The sequence below is a fragment of the Falco cherrug genome, chromosome 11 (genome assembly GCF_023634085.1).
Source record: "Falco cherrug isolate bFalChe1 chromosome 11, bFalChe1.pri, whole genome shotgun sequence".
In the NCBI taxonomy this organism is placed as follows: domain Eukaryota; kingdom Metazoa; phylum Chordata; class Aves; order Falconiformes; family Falconidae; genus Falco; species Falco cherrug.
Window position 1 is genome coordinate 21,205,831 of NC_073707.1, and position 18,275 is coordinate 21,224,105.

Below are 18,275 nucleotides of genomic sequence, written 5' to 3' on the forward strand. Positions count from 1 at the left end.
GACGATGGCCTGGCAGAATGCTGGTCACATTACCTGTGACCCAAACTGACCGACCACAGCTCTCATGGGTCCAGAACATCTGAGACCACCATTTCTCTGTCACAGCAGAGCTCACTGAATGCATGGTCATGCCCAGTGCTCATAGGTGGTTTTTCCCCCTCACAAGCAAGCTGACATTGGCTCTGAGCCAGCCTTTATCCCAGCCTAGCTTGTAGTGGGTCCCTGTAGTACCCCCATGTCAGCCTTGGGCCATGCAGGAGCAAGGCAGTATCGAGACCAGGCTCACTGAGCCAGCAAACCTGCCAGTGTGGTCTCCAGCACAGCTGGAGCACAGCTGGCAGTGCCTGAGGACACCCATCTGGCTGACCCCAAACAGCAGCCCTGCTATGGAGGGGTCCCAAGCTGGGTACAGTGGTTTGGTTGTTTTGGGTTTGGGGTTTTGGGGGGTGTGGTGTGTGTGCTTTTTTAAAGTCTAGCAGAAGCTGTTTCTCAACTAATGTTTAAAGGATGAAACAACTAGAGTTGCACGGGTTTTTAATTCTCAGAAGCAGCCCCGCTGCTAAGAGGAGCTCAGCAAGGCTCTTGCAGGGCAAGTGTCTCGCTAGCTGCTGGCTGACAGAACTAGCATTTTGGTACAAATCAGTTGTGCTTGTGCTCTCTCTGTTGATGTTCATTAAGTAAGAGGTTGTGGGGTTTACTGCAGGAGTTCTTTGCAATGCTTCAGTCAACTGCCTCCGTCCTAAGGACTCATCACAACTAATGATATGAACAAACTCCCTTTCTCCTGGCACATTATGCTCTTTCCATAAAACTTTAAGGGCTAGATTTTTCAAGAACCCTAGAGGCACCTGTGTCCCCATTTAAAATTAATGGAGGGTTGGGAACCCATGCCCCTGAGGTGCTATTGAAAGCCCAGCTAACTGAGTTGAGCTGAGCCCAGCAAAGGCACACAGTGGGGCTCTGGCATAGCTGCAGGGTGAATGCCTGCATCACACCTGCGTTACCCAAGAGTGGCGAGGAGATTTGTCCAAGGTCATTTCGTGCAGCAGTGGTGCACTGAAGAACAGAGACCAGGGGTTCCACCTCCTGAGCCTGTGGTCTGCCTCCAAGCTTCCCTTTTGTTCCTGGCTGATCACTGCCTCCTGTGACCCGTGGGAGAAGAAATCCTTCTTAACTGCAGGTATTTCACCAGAGGATGCTCCAAGGCAGCTTGCAAGAAAGTTTGAGCATTTCTAATCAAGTTGAAGGAGGGCTCACAAAGTCATGTTGAGAGACATTCTCTGCATTTATTCACACCCTAGCCCCTAGATAAAAATAGCTTTATATGTTAAGTTTAGGACCACAGAAAGCCCAGAGGATAGCAAGGGATTATCACAAAAGGGCAGCAAGGCAGTCAAAAAGAGCCTGAGGGACATCTTGTACAATTTCCATGAAGGGAATAATTAATTCAAACTGTATACAGACAGCTCTGGGAGTGTCCACTCTGGAGATGTTCAAAGAGTCCTTTTCTGCTTTGGGCTCACTTTAAATCGAGTGTCCTAAAAAAACACTTCAGCTATGCATTTAATTTCAGTTATACAGGGTGTTTAAATGCCAAGGGATCAGGGAAAACTTTGTTATTAAAGAGCTGCAAGACTTTAACAAGGTACACAGTCATTAGAAAGTTGTTGAGTCATGAAAATAGTCTCAATAATTTGAAGTTAATGCTTAGTGTATGCTGTACCATAAAATGCTTAGATGTTGTGGCCATGGATACTAAAGAAAAACCTTAAGGCTATGACTACACGAGCAAGTTACCGCAAGGTAAGCTAGGGTGTAATTTTAGAGCACACCACTTACAACAAGGTAACTTCCCTTTTGCCAGCTCTTGTCCCGGGACCAGGGGAGGCAGCTACGTCCTTGCTGAACGTGGCACAGGCTGCCCTTTGGGGCTGCTGGCGAAAGCACACGTGTGGCTGGGTACAGCAGAACAGAGAAGGTGCAGTCAGGCTGCAATCACCGACCTTTTAGTAACTTTGCTCTCCAGCATAGATGCAAGGATGGATGGACTATGTGTGCCAGCCAATGCATAGAAATGGACACAATTAGATAATCAAGAAGCTAAATGAAAAGGGCTATAACCTAATGTGGAGATTCTGTTTCATAAGAATGAATACATTTCTTAATAAATGCTTGCAAATAATAAACAGAGCTTTGGCTTCCCTATACCAGTGGCTCTATTGAAGAGGCAGGGAAAAATAAACTACCAAGAGCTTCCCCCTCTCCTCTCCTTTCCAGAAAAACACAACTATTTGAATACAGACTGCTTCTGGTGATCTGCCTTTTCTTTTCCATCTCTGGATCCTGCCAAGCAAAATTCATCAAGTTCCACTTATGACTTTAATAAGACAAGAATTTCTTGATGTAGCTGTTGTGGAGTGTGTTCCTGATAAATCATTTAAAACTAGAACAACAGGGTTCCTATCCCAAATCAAGGATTCATCCCAGAGCCTGCCCCAAGCCTGTCCAATGCTAGGTGAAAAGCCACTCTCTTTTTAATACCTAGAGGATTCTGGAACCTGGGGATTTTTCTTCTCAACTCAGTAATGATTACTGCAGGACTTTTCTTACTTTTCTACCACTAGTTACTGTAACAGAGAGCTTTAAGTGTATTTCCTCTCCAAATTTTGGAAACTGCTTATGCCTCCTGTTGTAAAAAAGGGAATGGAGCTTCACCAAGAGAGCTCTGCCACTGCTCAGGAGAGTGGGAGAAAGCTCCCGAGTCCTCCAGACCAACCCTCCGGGGCAGGTGAGAAATCTTGATATTCAGACCATATATACAGTCTCTACTTCTATCCAGACAGAAGTTGTAAACCTTTAGGGAGTGAAAGAAACAGACTATAAAGGAAACCATGAGCCCAGTGAGTATAGCAATCAACTTTCATTGCCTCCCACAAGGTTAAGACTTCATCAGATGAGAGTGCATCTTCCTCTGGAAAGGTGCACTATACTCAGCAATGGCACCTGTTCATCCTGCGACCCCTCGTTGTTTCAGGTTAAGAACTAAAGATCCCATAATCCAGGCTTGCCTTCTTCCCTTGTGGGCTGGCCTGTAGAGACCAGGGCTGTAGGACTCTCACTGGTTCATGAGCACCTCACTTAAAGCAAAACTATAAATATAACCTGCTTATACCTCAAAAAACAGGACAGAACTAGAGTACCTTTGCAAAGTTTGGCCTATGCTACGTAAGTTTTGCAGGCATTGGCACAACACTGTGCTTCCTAGGTGGGGAAAGTGGGAGATGATGAATGGGAAGAGGAAAAGGTGTATTTTCCCCCGCATCAATTGTTTTCTTTCCTTATACTCCTATGACCATCCTTCCCCATCCTGCTAACATGACCTTTCTGACCAAGGGATGTATTTTGGAGCTGTCACACCTTACGCCACAGAGGAGCATGCTGTGGTGGGTGCTGCTCAGTGTTCCTCACACTCTTTGTGGAAGCAGGGGCAGGATGCAGGTCCCAACCAGCACACTGCCTGAAACTACACAGAAATTAAGCAGAAATTATGATTCCCTTGCTAGTAAAGCGTAACCCACATTGCTACTGTTGCCCAGCTCTACAACGAAGAAATGCTGTTCTAATGGAGCACAAAATACTCCAACTGTCCAGTACTGCTGTGGTCGTTTGTGGGCACCTGTTTTCTTTAGGTACTCGCTATATCAGTGTCTCAAGAGTTAAACTACCTGGAAGAAGGGGATTTTAGTAGAAGATCCGGAGCAGCAAACATTATCAGCAGTGTTAATCTGTCACATCTTTCCTGGACTGTACATGCCACGCTCCATCACTCTGGCATGTCATGGCCTGCATTGTTACAAGATGTACTGAAGCTGTAGCCAGCCATATTTTGGCATCTCAGTGAACCTTCTGATCCAAGAAAATACGGGAAGGAAAAAATAACAATGCCATTTTCAAAAAGAAAAAACCCTACACAAACCAACACACCTCTATAAAAAGCAACAAAAACTAACCCTAAAACTTCTAAGCAAGTACTGAAATAGATTTTTTCAAATGCAACTATAGAAAGATCTGTTTGAATTAAAGATGAGTTAGACCCCTGAATGCACACCACTGAGGGACGCCAGATGGCTCAAAGCCTAGAGGTTTTCTTTGTCATGTTTTTCTCATATTCAGACACATACAAAGAAAAAAAAAATCAAAACCTTCTGTTTTCCTGGTTCCTGTTTCCCGGTTCTGGCAAGAACCCAGCTAGCAGCCAGATTGGCCTGAAAACGTCCCATGTTATCTGAGCTTGGAAATGCAGCAGACTCAAGCTGGACTGGTCCTTTATGTTGACACCACTGGAGTGCTGGAGCCCACACCTCAGATCAGACACTGCAGACACCAGAGGAGAGGGAAGGCTCTTGGCTCCATTGTTGTTGTTGAGCTCCTGGAAAGGAGCTAAGGGGAGGAAAAATGTTCTGGATAGGATAAAAAAATGTCTCAAAGGAATGGATGATCTCACTTGTCCACACACACACGCCCAGATGTACAAATATATATAATTAACTGGAAAATACTGTGTGGTACAAAGGTTTCTTCAGCTTGGGTTCATCACAGTTGGGCTAGTCAAGGTTGGTGCAGGCATAACAAAGAGTACTTCCCACACATCTGCTAAGAGCCCTTCTACCACATCATAGCATTTTAGTATGCATTTATATCTGTTGATAGGTACCTCTATGCTTTTCACACACAGAAAACTAAACATGTGATACAGTTATTAAATGTATACGTAATAGCTTACATAGTCATCAGCAGAATATATGGGCTTTCTGTACACATATGTTCTTATACAGGCAGTTTTTTGATCCCTTTAAAACTGTTGCAAGGGTGTATAAGGGACAGGAGATGAAAGGACTATCCCATAAAATACCTTAAAGAAGACAACCCAAAAGAAAGAACAAAACCAAAATCTACTGAAGGCAGTCTCTCCCTCTGCTTTTGCCCCTGTGCAGGGCATCTGTTGCAGAACAGAGGAAGAGCCATCGCAGTAGCTGATATTATGGGATTTTGGGGTTTCTTAAGCAGCTCCAAGACAACTTGAACAAAGTTGCAAAAAGCAGCCAAACTTACAGCCACAAATTACTGGTTTCAAAGGTGTCACAAAACATCTTCTGTATCACTTTCTCCATTTCCTAGACAGTGCCTCCTGAGGGACACAGCAGAGAAAGTGCTCTTCAGAGCACAGCTTAGACACCAGCACACCAAAGCAGCAAAGCCATTTCCATGCAATGCTGTGATGCCATATTGCATGACGAACAAGTCCTTGCTCTGTTCTGTTCCAAAGATGTGTTGTTTTTTTTTAATCTGGGCTTGTTTGTTTTAAATGAAGAACAAAATACCTCTATTTGCTTTGGGTTGGTTGGTTTGTTTGTTTGGGGGAGGGCAGTTTTTGGGGTTTTTTTTTTTAGGAAATGCTGTTAAGCATTCCCACATACTTTCCACTCACCCTGCAAATGAAACAGTGTCCCTGGTGTTCCGGAATACAGCTGGTGCTGCCCATTGTTTTCCACCCCGGAGGTGCACAGGTTCCCACATGGGCATCCTCAGCTCTGACCAGGGCATACTTAATCCTCAGATGCCACTGTCTGAGAGCAAACCCAAACCTTTTTCTTGCAAGAAGTCCCCATATCATCTCCTAAAATTCTGCAGGAGCCAGAACTGTCTTAATAAAACTTAGGAATAAGAGGGGGAGAGAGAGGAGCTGTGCTACTTCTGCTTAGATACCTCCAGAAGCCACTACAACTTTGTAGCATTACATGGAAATAGCTCACTACTTCCACTGTCCTGCTAGAGTAGGAGTTGGCATGTTGTTTGTCTTGCACTGAAGAAGTAGGCCTGTGTTACTCAACAGGAAGGCTTGTCTGGATCCCAGACAAAGAGAGCTCAGGAACACCAGCCCTCAAATAACCTAACCACTCACTCATCCCGACCCTTTAACATTCAAGAAAACTCACCACCACAGCTGCAGGTTTGCATCCAGCTTCCCCACAAAACAGTTAACTTAATCCCTGAGCAGAGATACTAGGGAGAGAAGCCAAGAATGGTTATTTTTTAGGTAACAAGAATGCCCCAAACTTTACTGGCCTTACATGACTTTTAGCTTCTTATTCCAAGCTCCAAGCTACTGAAAAGCTTGTCTGTTTTTTAAGACTCCAGGTCATTCCTTTCTCTGTGTCTAAGCTGTTCTTCCAATATCTTTTTAAATCGTGTGCTTGTTTCCAGTGAGTGGACTCCGAGCGACAGGAAAAACTCTGTAAGAGAGATTGTCTTCTTGCATATAAATCTTACTTTGAAAGGAGATGGTATTTTTGGAATTCAAGGGCCAGTTTTTTTCCCCTGCAATATTTTTTGTTCTGCCACTTACAGGAACCCTGTGTCTCTAGAAGGAAGATGTTTGTTCAACTTTAACCTGAAACAAGGGGCACAAGGTAAAAATCTCCTTTCCTAAGTACATTTTCTAGATGAAGAAGGTATTTTCTTTTAGTCTGTTCAGGCCTTTCTTCATTTGTCTACATCCAGGTGTGCAGGATTTCTGGTAGAGAATGTGTCATCCCCCTAAATACAACACAACAGAAATGTTTATTTTTTGACTCACTCTAAGATGCCCTGTCTGCACCACGCTTCCCCTATTCATAAATCAGGAGTAATGGTACTCATGCTACATACAACTCAAAGATGCTTTGAGGTTCAGCTAGACATTTTAAGAGCCCTGACCAAAACATTATTTATTACTGGTTACTCAACAACAACAACAACTGTAAGCTTGCAAGAATGAGTTAGGAGTATAGGAGTGTCAAAGGAAGAAAAGTTCTGCCCCAAAGGTTACACTTTATACAAACATGATGGCCAGAAAAGCACAACACAATGAGGAGAAGCTCAGAAAATGGCTTAACATCACAGGCAGCAGACAGGTTTCAGATGTGTGCAAACACTAAAGCCAGCTCCTCACCCTTGATGACTTCTGGCATCCATCTCCCGGTCTATGCACCACTGGTCTGATGGACTGGCTGGAAGAGCCTCTGCTGAATGCCCGTGTCTGTTGGCAGGGTCTGGAAGCAGCAGAGAGCTGAAGAACAGCTAGCAGGCCCCTGGCCACACACTTGAAAGTCACTTAAAGATCCCCCTTTGTGACTGAAGCTGGGTGCTGTGGGCTTTTCTTCACCATGGGACCCGACATCCCCCCAGTACAATAGGCTGTAGCATGGTCTCATGCTTGGGCAAAGGAGATAGCAAGAGATCTGGGGACTTGGTGTGTAAGTGATGGTAGCTCTCAGTAGAGTCTGACAGCCTAGAAGGAGGAAAGACAATCATTGCTCAACACTGTGCCCAGCTGGTTGCACTAACCATTGAGGCCCACCTCCGGGTGTCTAGTTCGTTATAAGGTGAAGAGGGAGACAAAAAATCCAACATGGGGCACACAGCTAATAGCTGGCTGTTCCTGTATCATCCTCAAAGACAGCAGAAGGCCTGGAAGACATGGACAAGGTCAGAACAAATCAGCTTTCTCATCTGTTAATGCTTACATGGCCACAGTCAACATGAGAACACGGAGAATGAATCAACCTGACTTACGGTTCAGGTCTCTCCATCCAACCCGAGCACTCTGGGCTCATGTCACCACTGCTGGGGAAAAATAGGCATATTTTTAGGGGAGATAAACCAGGCTTGTTTGGGCTGTCAGGTTAAGGTGACTCAACCCCTAGACATACCTCTTGCCCTCTGCTTGTTAGAAGGGGTGTCTAGACAGCTCAGAGGTAGGTGTTGTCATGTCCACATTTGGTGGGATGAATCCCCCTTGGAGAACCACATGCTGTGCCAAGGAGGCCCTCTGACACCACCTTGGTAAGCAGGGCAGAGGGCTACAAACAGGGAAAAGAGGTCTAGACACCCACGGCGATGCAGTCAGTGGCCTCACTCCTGGCTGACTTGCAGAATCATGCATGGCTGCATGCAAGAACCAGCTCCCAAACCCCAGCTCTCCCCTCTGCTCCCGCTGTGTTCTGGTAACTCTGCTGTTCCCCTCTTGGAGCTCTGCAGAGACAGCAAGGAGCCACGCAGCAAGGGGGGCAGGTGCTTACGAAGCTCCCAATTAACTCACTTGATGAATGGGCTTCTCCAAGCAATTCTCAGCATTTGGATGCAAACAGGCATGCCACCCTCACTGCCGCACGGTCTCCAGGGCAACATCCACGGTTGTGTGCAAACAGGACCATCAGGTAGCTGCTTGTGTGCCACTGAACATCATCACAACCTTTTATTCCTGGCACAGGGCACCGAGAGATGAATGAGGCTGATATGAAAAATGACACCACCCTGTTATAATGTGCCTAATTCTCCGGTGTCATTCTCAAAAGCTGACTGTGTGTCTACATACGTCTACACACAGACACACAAACACACCTCACCGCCCACTTGATTGTACCAGCACTGCTTATCTTAAAAGGAGTTAAGAAATGCCAAAAATCTGTATCTAACACATTCAAAGACACCATAATCTCTCTTAAATTTTGTTATATTTGTTTTCACTACTCATGCTCCAATCCTAGTGGTGTCCAGCTGTAGCAAAGGGCAGAAATCATTACATTTGTCTTTGAGAATGGGCTCACATAGCTTGGGATTGAGTAGTGGTAGATTGATAGTTGTCACAAAAACGTCTAAATGCAAAGAGAAATTTGGAGTCCAATCCTGCTGCCGTTTGCCGTCAATTCCTTGAGCAGACAGGTCCTAATAGTAACTCTGAGGATACCTCCAGCGAGAGAACAAGTGAGGTCCGGAAGATCCTGCAGGTGGGTTGTCTGTCCTAAATGCAACAGGGACTTGAAAGAGAGGATTGAGGGAACAAAATTTACTGCCTCTATGAACCAGGCACAGCAATTTCACTGAGCGCCCTGGTTCTCTTGTCTGGTGGCCTATAGACTTCCAGTTCTCCAAACCCTGGGAAGCACTGTTAAACAGCTTATTTTACTCTTACCACATATATCAAAGTTCAAATAGCTGCACCTCTTTTGGTAACCAGGCCTATGATGATGACCATGAACCTAAATCAATCAAAGGACATTTCCACCCCTGGGACCCTTCCCCGAGGCATGAAGAAAGGGCAGCCCTGGAAGCCAAGGGACAATGAATGCACTGATAAGCAGGTAGACAGGGATTTGTGCAGGAATATCTGCATGTGCGTGTGTGAGGGGAAGAGACAAGATGAACTAATCCCTTTCCTTGAGGCTGTGTCTTTACCCTTTCAGACTGGCACGTGTCTCCTTTGTTTTCGATAATAGAGGTAATTATATCTGAAATGTTAAACTGTAAATCCATCAAGCAATTAAGGGAATTCAAACTGCACAGAACTATGGAATATTTAAGGATGGATTATGGATAGAGATTCTGAAAATCACACTCCATGTCTTCCATGGCTTGACTCAAAGACTGAGAGAGTTTACTGCTTTCCCCAGGGACTGTCTATCTTCCCACCACAAGATAAGAGAACCACGCACTGATTCCAGTGAGAATAACTAGTGTACTGTGGTGGAACAAAAAAGCCTTCAGAGAGGGGTTTATGGTTTGGATTTCCTCTAATTTTTTTGACCCTTCTTATCACTAAACAAAAGCTTGTGGTCTTTCTTAGATAATCAACAATTAAACTCTTATAAAACCACATGCCTGGGTAAAGTTAGTCTTATGCAACTAGGATAAAGTTTTTTTCCCCACTGCAATTATTATTGAAGAAATCTATCATTATATTTTACAGGGAAGCCTAAAATGCAAAGCACTTAGTTAAAAACACAGACAAACCAGTGTATTTCCAAGTCCTCCCACACTCTACCACCTATGCTTGAAAAACAAAAGAAAGAAAAAAAAAAAAAGAGTACTAAACCCAGAGACTAATTCTTTTCTCATAGGATCACCAGTGACACTCACCTTTCATGGCAATGAAGGAGGGAGTACCTGGGCTTACCTTCCAGTTTTGTCTGCATGGAAACCTTTCCATTTCAGTTCTGGAGCAATGGTGCTGGTGAAAACACAGATCCAAGGGTGGGCTTAAATACCAGGTCTGTTGTCCTTCATGCCTCTCTGCATTGGTGGCTGCTGGCCAGGGTCAGGCTCAAGGCATCGGTCCTTGCTTAGAAAGGGTGAGCTTGGACTTTCTGCTGCTGGGACGGTGCACAGCTGTACACAGCTGGCCTCAGCTGCCAGACCAAATAGGGGGAAGGCGTTGTGTTTTCCCCCTTGGAAAGAAGGCTGCCATTTCAGTACTTCCTTATAGGAATGGAAGGAGAGGATGGTTTGCACACAGCCTCAGACATGGGCTTCACCAGCAAAACAGAGGCAGAGACCAGGAACTAGAGATTGCTCAGATCCTGCTGTGTCTATCTGGTTCTTGGTGCATAGGTGAGCAGTGTCTGACATTAAAAGCAGAGACAAAAGACATTTGCACCCTTCTTCCCATCTGTTCTTTCTCAACGTGAACAAAGAGTGATCTTTTGGGGGTGATCTTTGGGTAAGGAATGCCATTACTTACACCATAGTCACTCGGGATAATATTTATTACCGATAGCCTTTCACAGGACAAGCTCAGGCAAGAAAGATCAAATCTTTGCTTCAGGGCATTCATTGACTTATAACTGCAGAAATGCCAACAACAAAAAAAGTCAAATGCAAAGTGGAACACAAATGTACAGGGGTTGACTCAGAAACCATAAGATGCAGTGAGGAATTTTTGTTTTGTTTTACTTTGGGGTGTACTTGGGTCACATTCTCCATATGTATAAGGGCTAGAAACACATTTTGTTTGGTTGGGCTTTTTTTTAAACAAGAACTGGATTTCTTAGATAATAACAGATTATTTTTTCCAAAAGCATCACACTGCGAAATTCAGGATAAAATTATGAGAATCTGGCCACATAGTAACTACTACTCCCACTTCTGCATGCAGCATTGCAAAAATGTTGATTAAAAACTAGAAAACTTTCTTCTACTCACTACATTTGGATTGTTAAACAAACCAAACAAGTTCATATTTTGAGTATCATCCAGTCTTACTTGAAAACTTTTGACTGGCCTGAGTTTGTTTCTTTGTTGGAATGAGTGGGACAAGTACTCCACCCCTCCTTTTAAATAGACTTAAGCTGTATTATTTAAGTGACTTGGAACAGGGTGCCAGGACCATCAGGAAAGGATTAACTGTAACAAAATCTTTGTGAGGTTAAAAACTGGACAAGCTGGCCACTTAAACTCTATGACGGGCCATTTGCCTGTAGCAAACCAACCTTACAAAAACCAACCTAATTACACGTGTCTGCCTTAAAGGTCATGCGTGAAGGTTTCTGTTGCTACTGGAAGATGCCCCAATGGAAATGCCTTCATAAAGCTTTTAAGAAGCCACCAACTTAGAGAGAGAGGACAAGTGGACTACAGACTAGGATTTAATTAGTGAAAGGCGTGAAAAGCCAGCAATCCAGCCCAGCATTCCCTGGATTTTGTCTCTGGCACAGGAAGGGTTTGCATGTTTCCCGCTTGTGGCTTCTGTTTTAGCCTGTATTCATTGCTGAGATGCTTCACACAGCTGTGCTAGTTCATTAAACTGCCCAGCATGTCACTCAGCCCAAGCAAATGGTTTTGGGGTAGTGTTTTCCAATGACCTGAGGGAAGGCTAGACCACTGAGGAAAAGGAAGGTGTTGGCCTAGGAGATATTTGAGAATCTCATGAGATACATTAAAAATTAAGACCAGAGAAGAAGACTCAAGCAGGAGCAAGGCAGCTTCCCACAGCAAAAAGGCTGGGACTCAGGTGAGGATTTCAGGATTAATCCTCAGCTGTCGAAATCCTACTGAGACACTGGTAACCGATGAACCAAGATCTCCCTTTGTGTTACAGCTAATATCTTTCATCGAGAGCTCACCACTCCTGGGGCTTTCCCTGTAGGCTCAGAAATGAACACTTCATGGGCACCATGCAGACACCAAGAAAGAGGGAAATGGATCCGCAGTATCCCCACCCTCTTCTGCTCATTGCATCCTGCTCTCAGGCAAGAACCATTTGCAAAATTAGAGCACGTTCAAGCCTTGCCCTTGAATGCTTTGGTTAGGAAGGTGCCCTGCCCTATTCCAGAAGCTGTGTCAGAGATGTGCTGAGCCACACAGCTGCTAGTTGGGCACTGTTTCCAATGAAATAGGGTCCATATCGTGCTTCAAGTGACTCATGCTGAGATCATCCCACTCAGGAAGAGACAGAAGGACCAGTCCCACCTCTTCCTCTGGGGAGGTCTCGCGGCATGGAGGATCAAAGCAGGTGCTGCAAGTGGGGAGGTTTGGGGCTTCCCTCTGCATTGCTCCTTGGATCCCTCTATTGTGCAGAGGAGAGGGAGACAGGCCATGAGGAAGATGCTGTCTGCCAGCCCATGTGGGTGGCATTCATCACAATGACAGCCCTTGGCCACGAGCACCCTTGGGAGGAGCAGCCCCAGCACGCAGCCCCAGCATGCTGACATGCCTCTGCTCCTCTCCCCAAGGCTTGCTGTAACTGCTGTGCTGCCCCACCATCATGCAGTCTCCTGGCTCCTCCCTCACCATGTGCATTAATATAATGCCCTTTAACTGCTCGCTTCATCCTTCACATGGGTAGTGTCTGGAACACCACTATGGGACCAGGTAGAGCAAGGGACTGTCGATACTTGGTATTAAAGGCAGAAGATCAGGAAGTCTACATGGCACCACAACAAGCACAAAGTCTCCACGACTATTGCCATAGCGGTACTAATGCTATATCAATAACCAGCCATGGAGTCACTCATCCAAAACATTTCCCAAGACATCTAAAACTAGTTTAGAAAACACTAGTTATATTCTAGAAAACTGATTCAGGTTCAGGCAGCTCAGCAAGAAGTGAGCCCAGCAGCCCTAGAGCTCTCAGTCCACTCCCCAGTTGTAGCACAGCACTGGTCAGCATGAACCATTGCCAGGTCTATCATTTATATGCTCACATCTGTATCTCTAGAAGCACAGCTGCTTAAGAAAACAAGGACTCTGTAAACATTATTTCCCAATTCATCCTGGTCTGCTTATCACTGGGTTGTTCTAGCCTTTGACTTGTGCCATTACAGCTCTTCCCAAATGCGTTTCCCTGGTAGTCACATGCACTCACACATGTCTGCACCACTGCAAGCTGCTTACGCCTGCTCTTGCAGGCAGTCATTACTGCTCAAATTGCCCATCAGAAACCCAGCTCGGCCCAAAACCTAAAGAGATTGACAAAACCACATTTTGCTGCTCTTCCTGCAAAACTCCTGAACTTCTGAAAGTTGAACACATGAAAGCAATCTGAGGCTAGCGTGTAATACACAAACCACATAAAAGAGATAATTTAGCATTAGACACATGTTACCAGAAGCAGGTTGAAACTAATACAGGTTTGGCATTCAGGTCGTAAAATACAGCATTTACATCGCCTTGTGAGATGTCCCTACTTAGAACACCTCAATGGGAGAATAACTACAAGTGTTCCAATGTCAGTACAGACTGAATACAAAACCCACCCTTCTCCTTCACCCTTCCTCCATCATGACAGAGGTGCTCACATCTGCAGGACAGTCTCTGAACAGTGACAGACAATTCAGGAGAAAGACAGGCCAAAACTATTTTCTTTTCTACTTCCATTCCAAACTTACTGAAAGGCTGCACCAGCAACCTGAATCCAAGCACTCTGGTAATCTTACAACACTGTCTTTTAGCACTGCTGTAATATGCCTTAAAAACCTGATGCCAGTGATCCAATTGGAGCACTAGCAAGGAGAGTACATGGTCCCCAACACTGCCCACTGACTGCCTCTGGCATGGGGGAAAGAGTGTAGAGATCATCCTCCAAGCAGTGTTAAGGCACCTGTGTGACATCTCCCTTCAGATCCTGGCAGGAGCCCCACACAACCTAATGTTAGCAACTTCTGTCCACAGGTGACTCCTGTAGGATTCAACGATGTTACCACTATTTTTACAGATCCTAAAGCCCAGCCTCTCACTTTAAGCCAGAAAAAACAACAAATTTGACATATATCAAACAAGATGGAGTTCTGAAAATAGAGCTGTGTTGCACCTTTAAAAAGTATGTTGGCAGAGGAACTGGGATTACTTTGAAAGTTAGTTTGGTATGAAAGAGCTACACAGCAGAATGCTAAATCTCTTTAGAGAACAGAATGAAATAAAGGCAGATATTTCTTTTCTCAACACCTTGTCAGCAAAATTCTCCTTCTTGGGCAAGATTTTTTTTTCTTTTGCAAAATTATTGTGCTAGTTTGCCAATGATGCTTTTCTAAGAACAACCGCCTAAGCAGCATAGCTGCTTTCTCACCCTGCCTCTCCCAACACGTCAACACTCCCTCCCGCAGTCTGAGCAGAAAATTCTTTGCCTTGGGGCCTGCAATGAAACTCATACAAGTTATTGGGAGAAAACGTTGTAATGATGCAGAACCCACTTCCCTCTTTCCTCTGTCCTCATGTTTTTTTTTTTCTTTGAAGTTCCTGCCCCTGACTTTCAACTGCTGTTCCAGCTAGAATCTGAGAAATTGATTTGAGATATTTCTAACAATGTGTTTTAGACTCAAACAAACCTATTGAGGGGCACTAAAAATATGAAGATCTGTCAACTCAGAGTTAGACTAGAATAAATTCCACTGTAACCAATGGCCTAATGTCCTAATGATGTGCTGAGCAAACACAACAACCCAACTGATTTTGTGGTCTGCATTAAACTTACTCAGCTCTTTAAAGAAAAACCTGGATGGAAATGTGAATAATAATCAAAGCACACTATAACTGAGAATATTTATAGGACCTTCCTGTAAACTGGGTTATCACCAAAGACTGGAGAAGACAGTCTATGTCCTATTTTTAACAATTTGTTCACCAGCCGAGAATAGCTGGAAGAATAGCAAAGATATCACACACCAACCTTAATTAAGATGGTGATTCACCCTTTGCTTTCTGAACACAAACAGAACAGCTTGGAGCTGGAAGGCTTACACGCAAAGAGAGTTTGGGTGAAAAGGTAAAAATCACCATGCAGGGCCTCTTTTGACGAAGAATATAGGGTTCCTGAAAGATATTATGCTAGAGAACAAGCAGTCATTCACCCGTTTTTTTTCTGGAAAACTAGAGAAATACAAGTATGGTAGATACTATTTTTTGGAAGACTGGAAATCCCAAGTTAACCCATAAATTTACTCTGATCCTTATAAAAACAAGACCTTCATCAATCTGATGACAAAATAAATTTATTTTACCAAAAAAAAATTTATTATAACAGCCGGAAAACAGAAACTTTTTTATTATTATTATTCCTCATCTCATTTTCTTGTTCCAGGTGAAATGCCCTTCCAGAATATCCCCAGAAAGAATGTTTGTCTCATAGGATTTAGCACGATATATTTCAGTATTATTTTTGCTTTGATTGGATCTTCACAAAGTAAATTTCAACAGCAATTTTTCCCTTGACTAAGGAGACCCAATATTGACAATATATTGGAGAAGGGAAAATTTCTTTCCAGTTTTATCACTGAGTTGTTCCAGAGGTCTCCTACTGATCCAGACCAAAGACACTTCATTAAAGAACAGGAGGTATCTCAAAAGGTATCATTAGTATTTCTACCATGGCTCCAAAAAAGTGTTAAATGTAATCATTACAATATCTATCTTGACTATATATAAACCACTGATAGCTGGAATACTCCTACCAGTTTACAGCCACGATAGTAAATGCCTTCAGATGAACTAGGGAACTACACCTTTATCTACCACACTCATATAGCACCTTAGGTTGGTAAAGAGCATTTCCTTACCACATTGCAAAATTCCTGGATTTCGACTTTAAAATCGACTTCAGAACAAATAGGACATGGAAGAGGACATCGATAATTTGGTGTACGGCCCAGTTTTTGCAATCCAAGAGCAAAAGCTCTTACAGTGCTGTTATACATGGACGGCTGACAGTGGGCTACGGCACTTAGCACAAGCACAGAAACTTCAGACACCGAGTTCACAGCTGAACCCTTCCAACACTTTGGCACAGCACATGCCCCGGACAGCTTCCCAATCAGTCTGGGGTACTAGTTTGGACTAACTCCTATGAAGAGAGGGTGGAGCGTTTACAGCTGAACAACACTTACATGCACTAGGGATGAAAATCCCATGAGAAAAACACGGTCAGAAAGTGAAATTCAACCCTGGCCAGAGAACCAGCAAAGAGAGCTCACCACTGCTGTTGTACAGATGCTTCCCAACATACAGCCACAGGTGTGAACTCCATGACGAAAAGGCTGTGTGCTGCCTTGTATAGGGGTGCATTCCCTACTTAAGCATTCATGGAAATGATACTATATTGGGGATTTAATGAGAAAAAATGAGCAGAAACTATCCCTTACTTAGCCTCCCTGGGGGATGGGATTTCAAAAGCCCAGCTTTGCAAAGGTGACTGAATAACCACACTTGTTCAGATTCCCAAAAAAGGCCAAGAGCCCTGTGTAGGTGTCAGCATGGAGTGGGTGGTGCAGGACGACAACCAGCATAGCCAAGTGCTGGGTCCTTGTTCTGGCCTTTCTTCACAGCCTGGGTGGCAAAAAGGAAGATAGTTTGTCCAAAAACAATGGGGAAAACCAAACAGTACAGAGTCAACTTCAACCATAGCAGAGTCTGAGTCTTATAAAGGAGCTTCTGGAGCAAGCATATTGACATGAAAGTAAAAAAAAAACCCTTGAAATAAAATATTTCAAATGAAGGCTTCAACAAAATTTCCTTGCTTCATATCATCCTGGTGACAATACCTTTTCTGCAGAAAGAAGCAAAGTGGCCTCTCTTTGGTAAGCTCAAGGCTCAGAAATCAAAGCTGCCCAGCAGGGAAGTGGGAAAAGCCACAGATCTGTTTCAATTTGAAGACTTTTAAGTGGTCTTAAAGAAGCAGACCAAAAAGTAGTGTTTCTAAAATAGAAAGGACCAAAATCCAAGGCTCAGATGTCCTCCAGGCTTGAGGTTTGATCACATTCAAAGAATATTTGGATTCAATCCCAATGCAGTGAACACTGAGAGGTGCCATGCCCATTCCTGTTTTTCAGGGCTGGTGAAGATTTCAGGCAGGCTTCCTTCTTGCAGGGCATGCATGCTGTGGGCAGCAGAAAGGCAGACTTTCTTGCTGTGCCATTGCCAATGTGCTTTTTTGTTGCCCAGGAGAAAACCTCTCCTTAGAGAGGAAGGCAGAATAATAGCCAAGGCCACAGGTCACTGCAGAGACTGCCTGGTAGTCGAAACTGTAAGTTCAGGCTTTGTTAGAGGGAATGTCGGGTTAGGACCTGGCACCAGACACATGGTTTGTCTCTTCCCTGCTCTTCCTGGTCCATTTCACAAATGTTGGTGGATTCTTCTGCCAGACTATGACTTCAAGTCTTCGAGAAAAGGAGCCTGACTCTAACCATTCATTCAAAACCTCCTGCCCTGCCCCCTACCAAAAGCTGTGTGTTGATACGGAAATTTGAAACATGGAGAAATGGTTTTAAAATTCACATCTAGTCCCTAAGTTTTTCATGCGATCAAACAAAATCTCACATACAAATATTTCCACAAATTCTTGCCTTTCCTATCCAATGTTATGGTGAAGCTGGAGAAAGCAGAATTTGTATCTGAAAGATTTTGTGTATCTGGATCATGAACAATTTGGAATGAGAACTCTGATTTATAAATTGACAAAGCCAGAGAGGACAGCCATGGTCAGCTAGGTTTGACTTCTGAAAGGATGCCAGCCACAAGGCTGCTCTGAATGAATACCCTTCATGAACTGGAGTGTAACTGATGGAAAAAGCATCCAATCTCTGCTGCCAATGACAGAATAAATCACAGCCCTGACTTTTGCTGCAAGAACGGTTTCCGCTGTTAAAAGTTGTAGACTTATATATGGTATGAACTCATCCAACTTCTGGCTACCAGTTCTTATTATACTATTGCCCAAAGGAGCTTCTGTTTCTGAATTTCTCTTCCTTATATAGCATACTTGAAAACCAGACTTGAGCTTTTCTTGACTTGCTGTTCGGTAAGCTAAGGAGGTGGGTTCCACTATAAGGCATGTTTTCCAATCCTTCAGTCATTCTTGTGGCTCTTCTCTGGAAGATCTCCAGTTTTTCAACATCCTTCTTTAATTGTGGGTACCACAGCTGGATGGAGTGTTCCCAAAGCAGTTGCACGAATGCCAAACACAGCAGTAA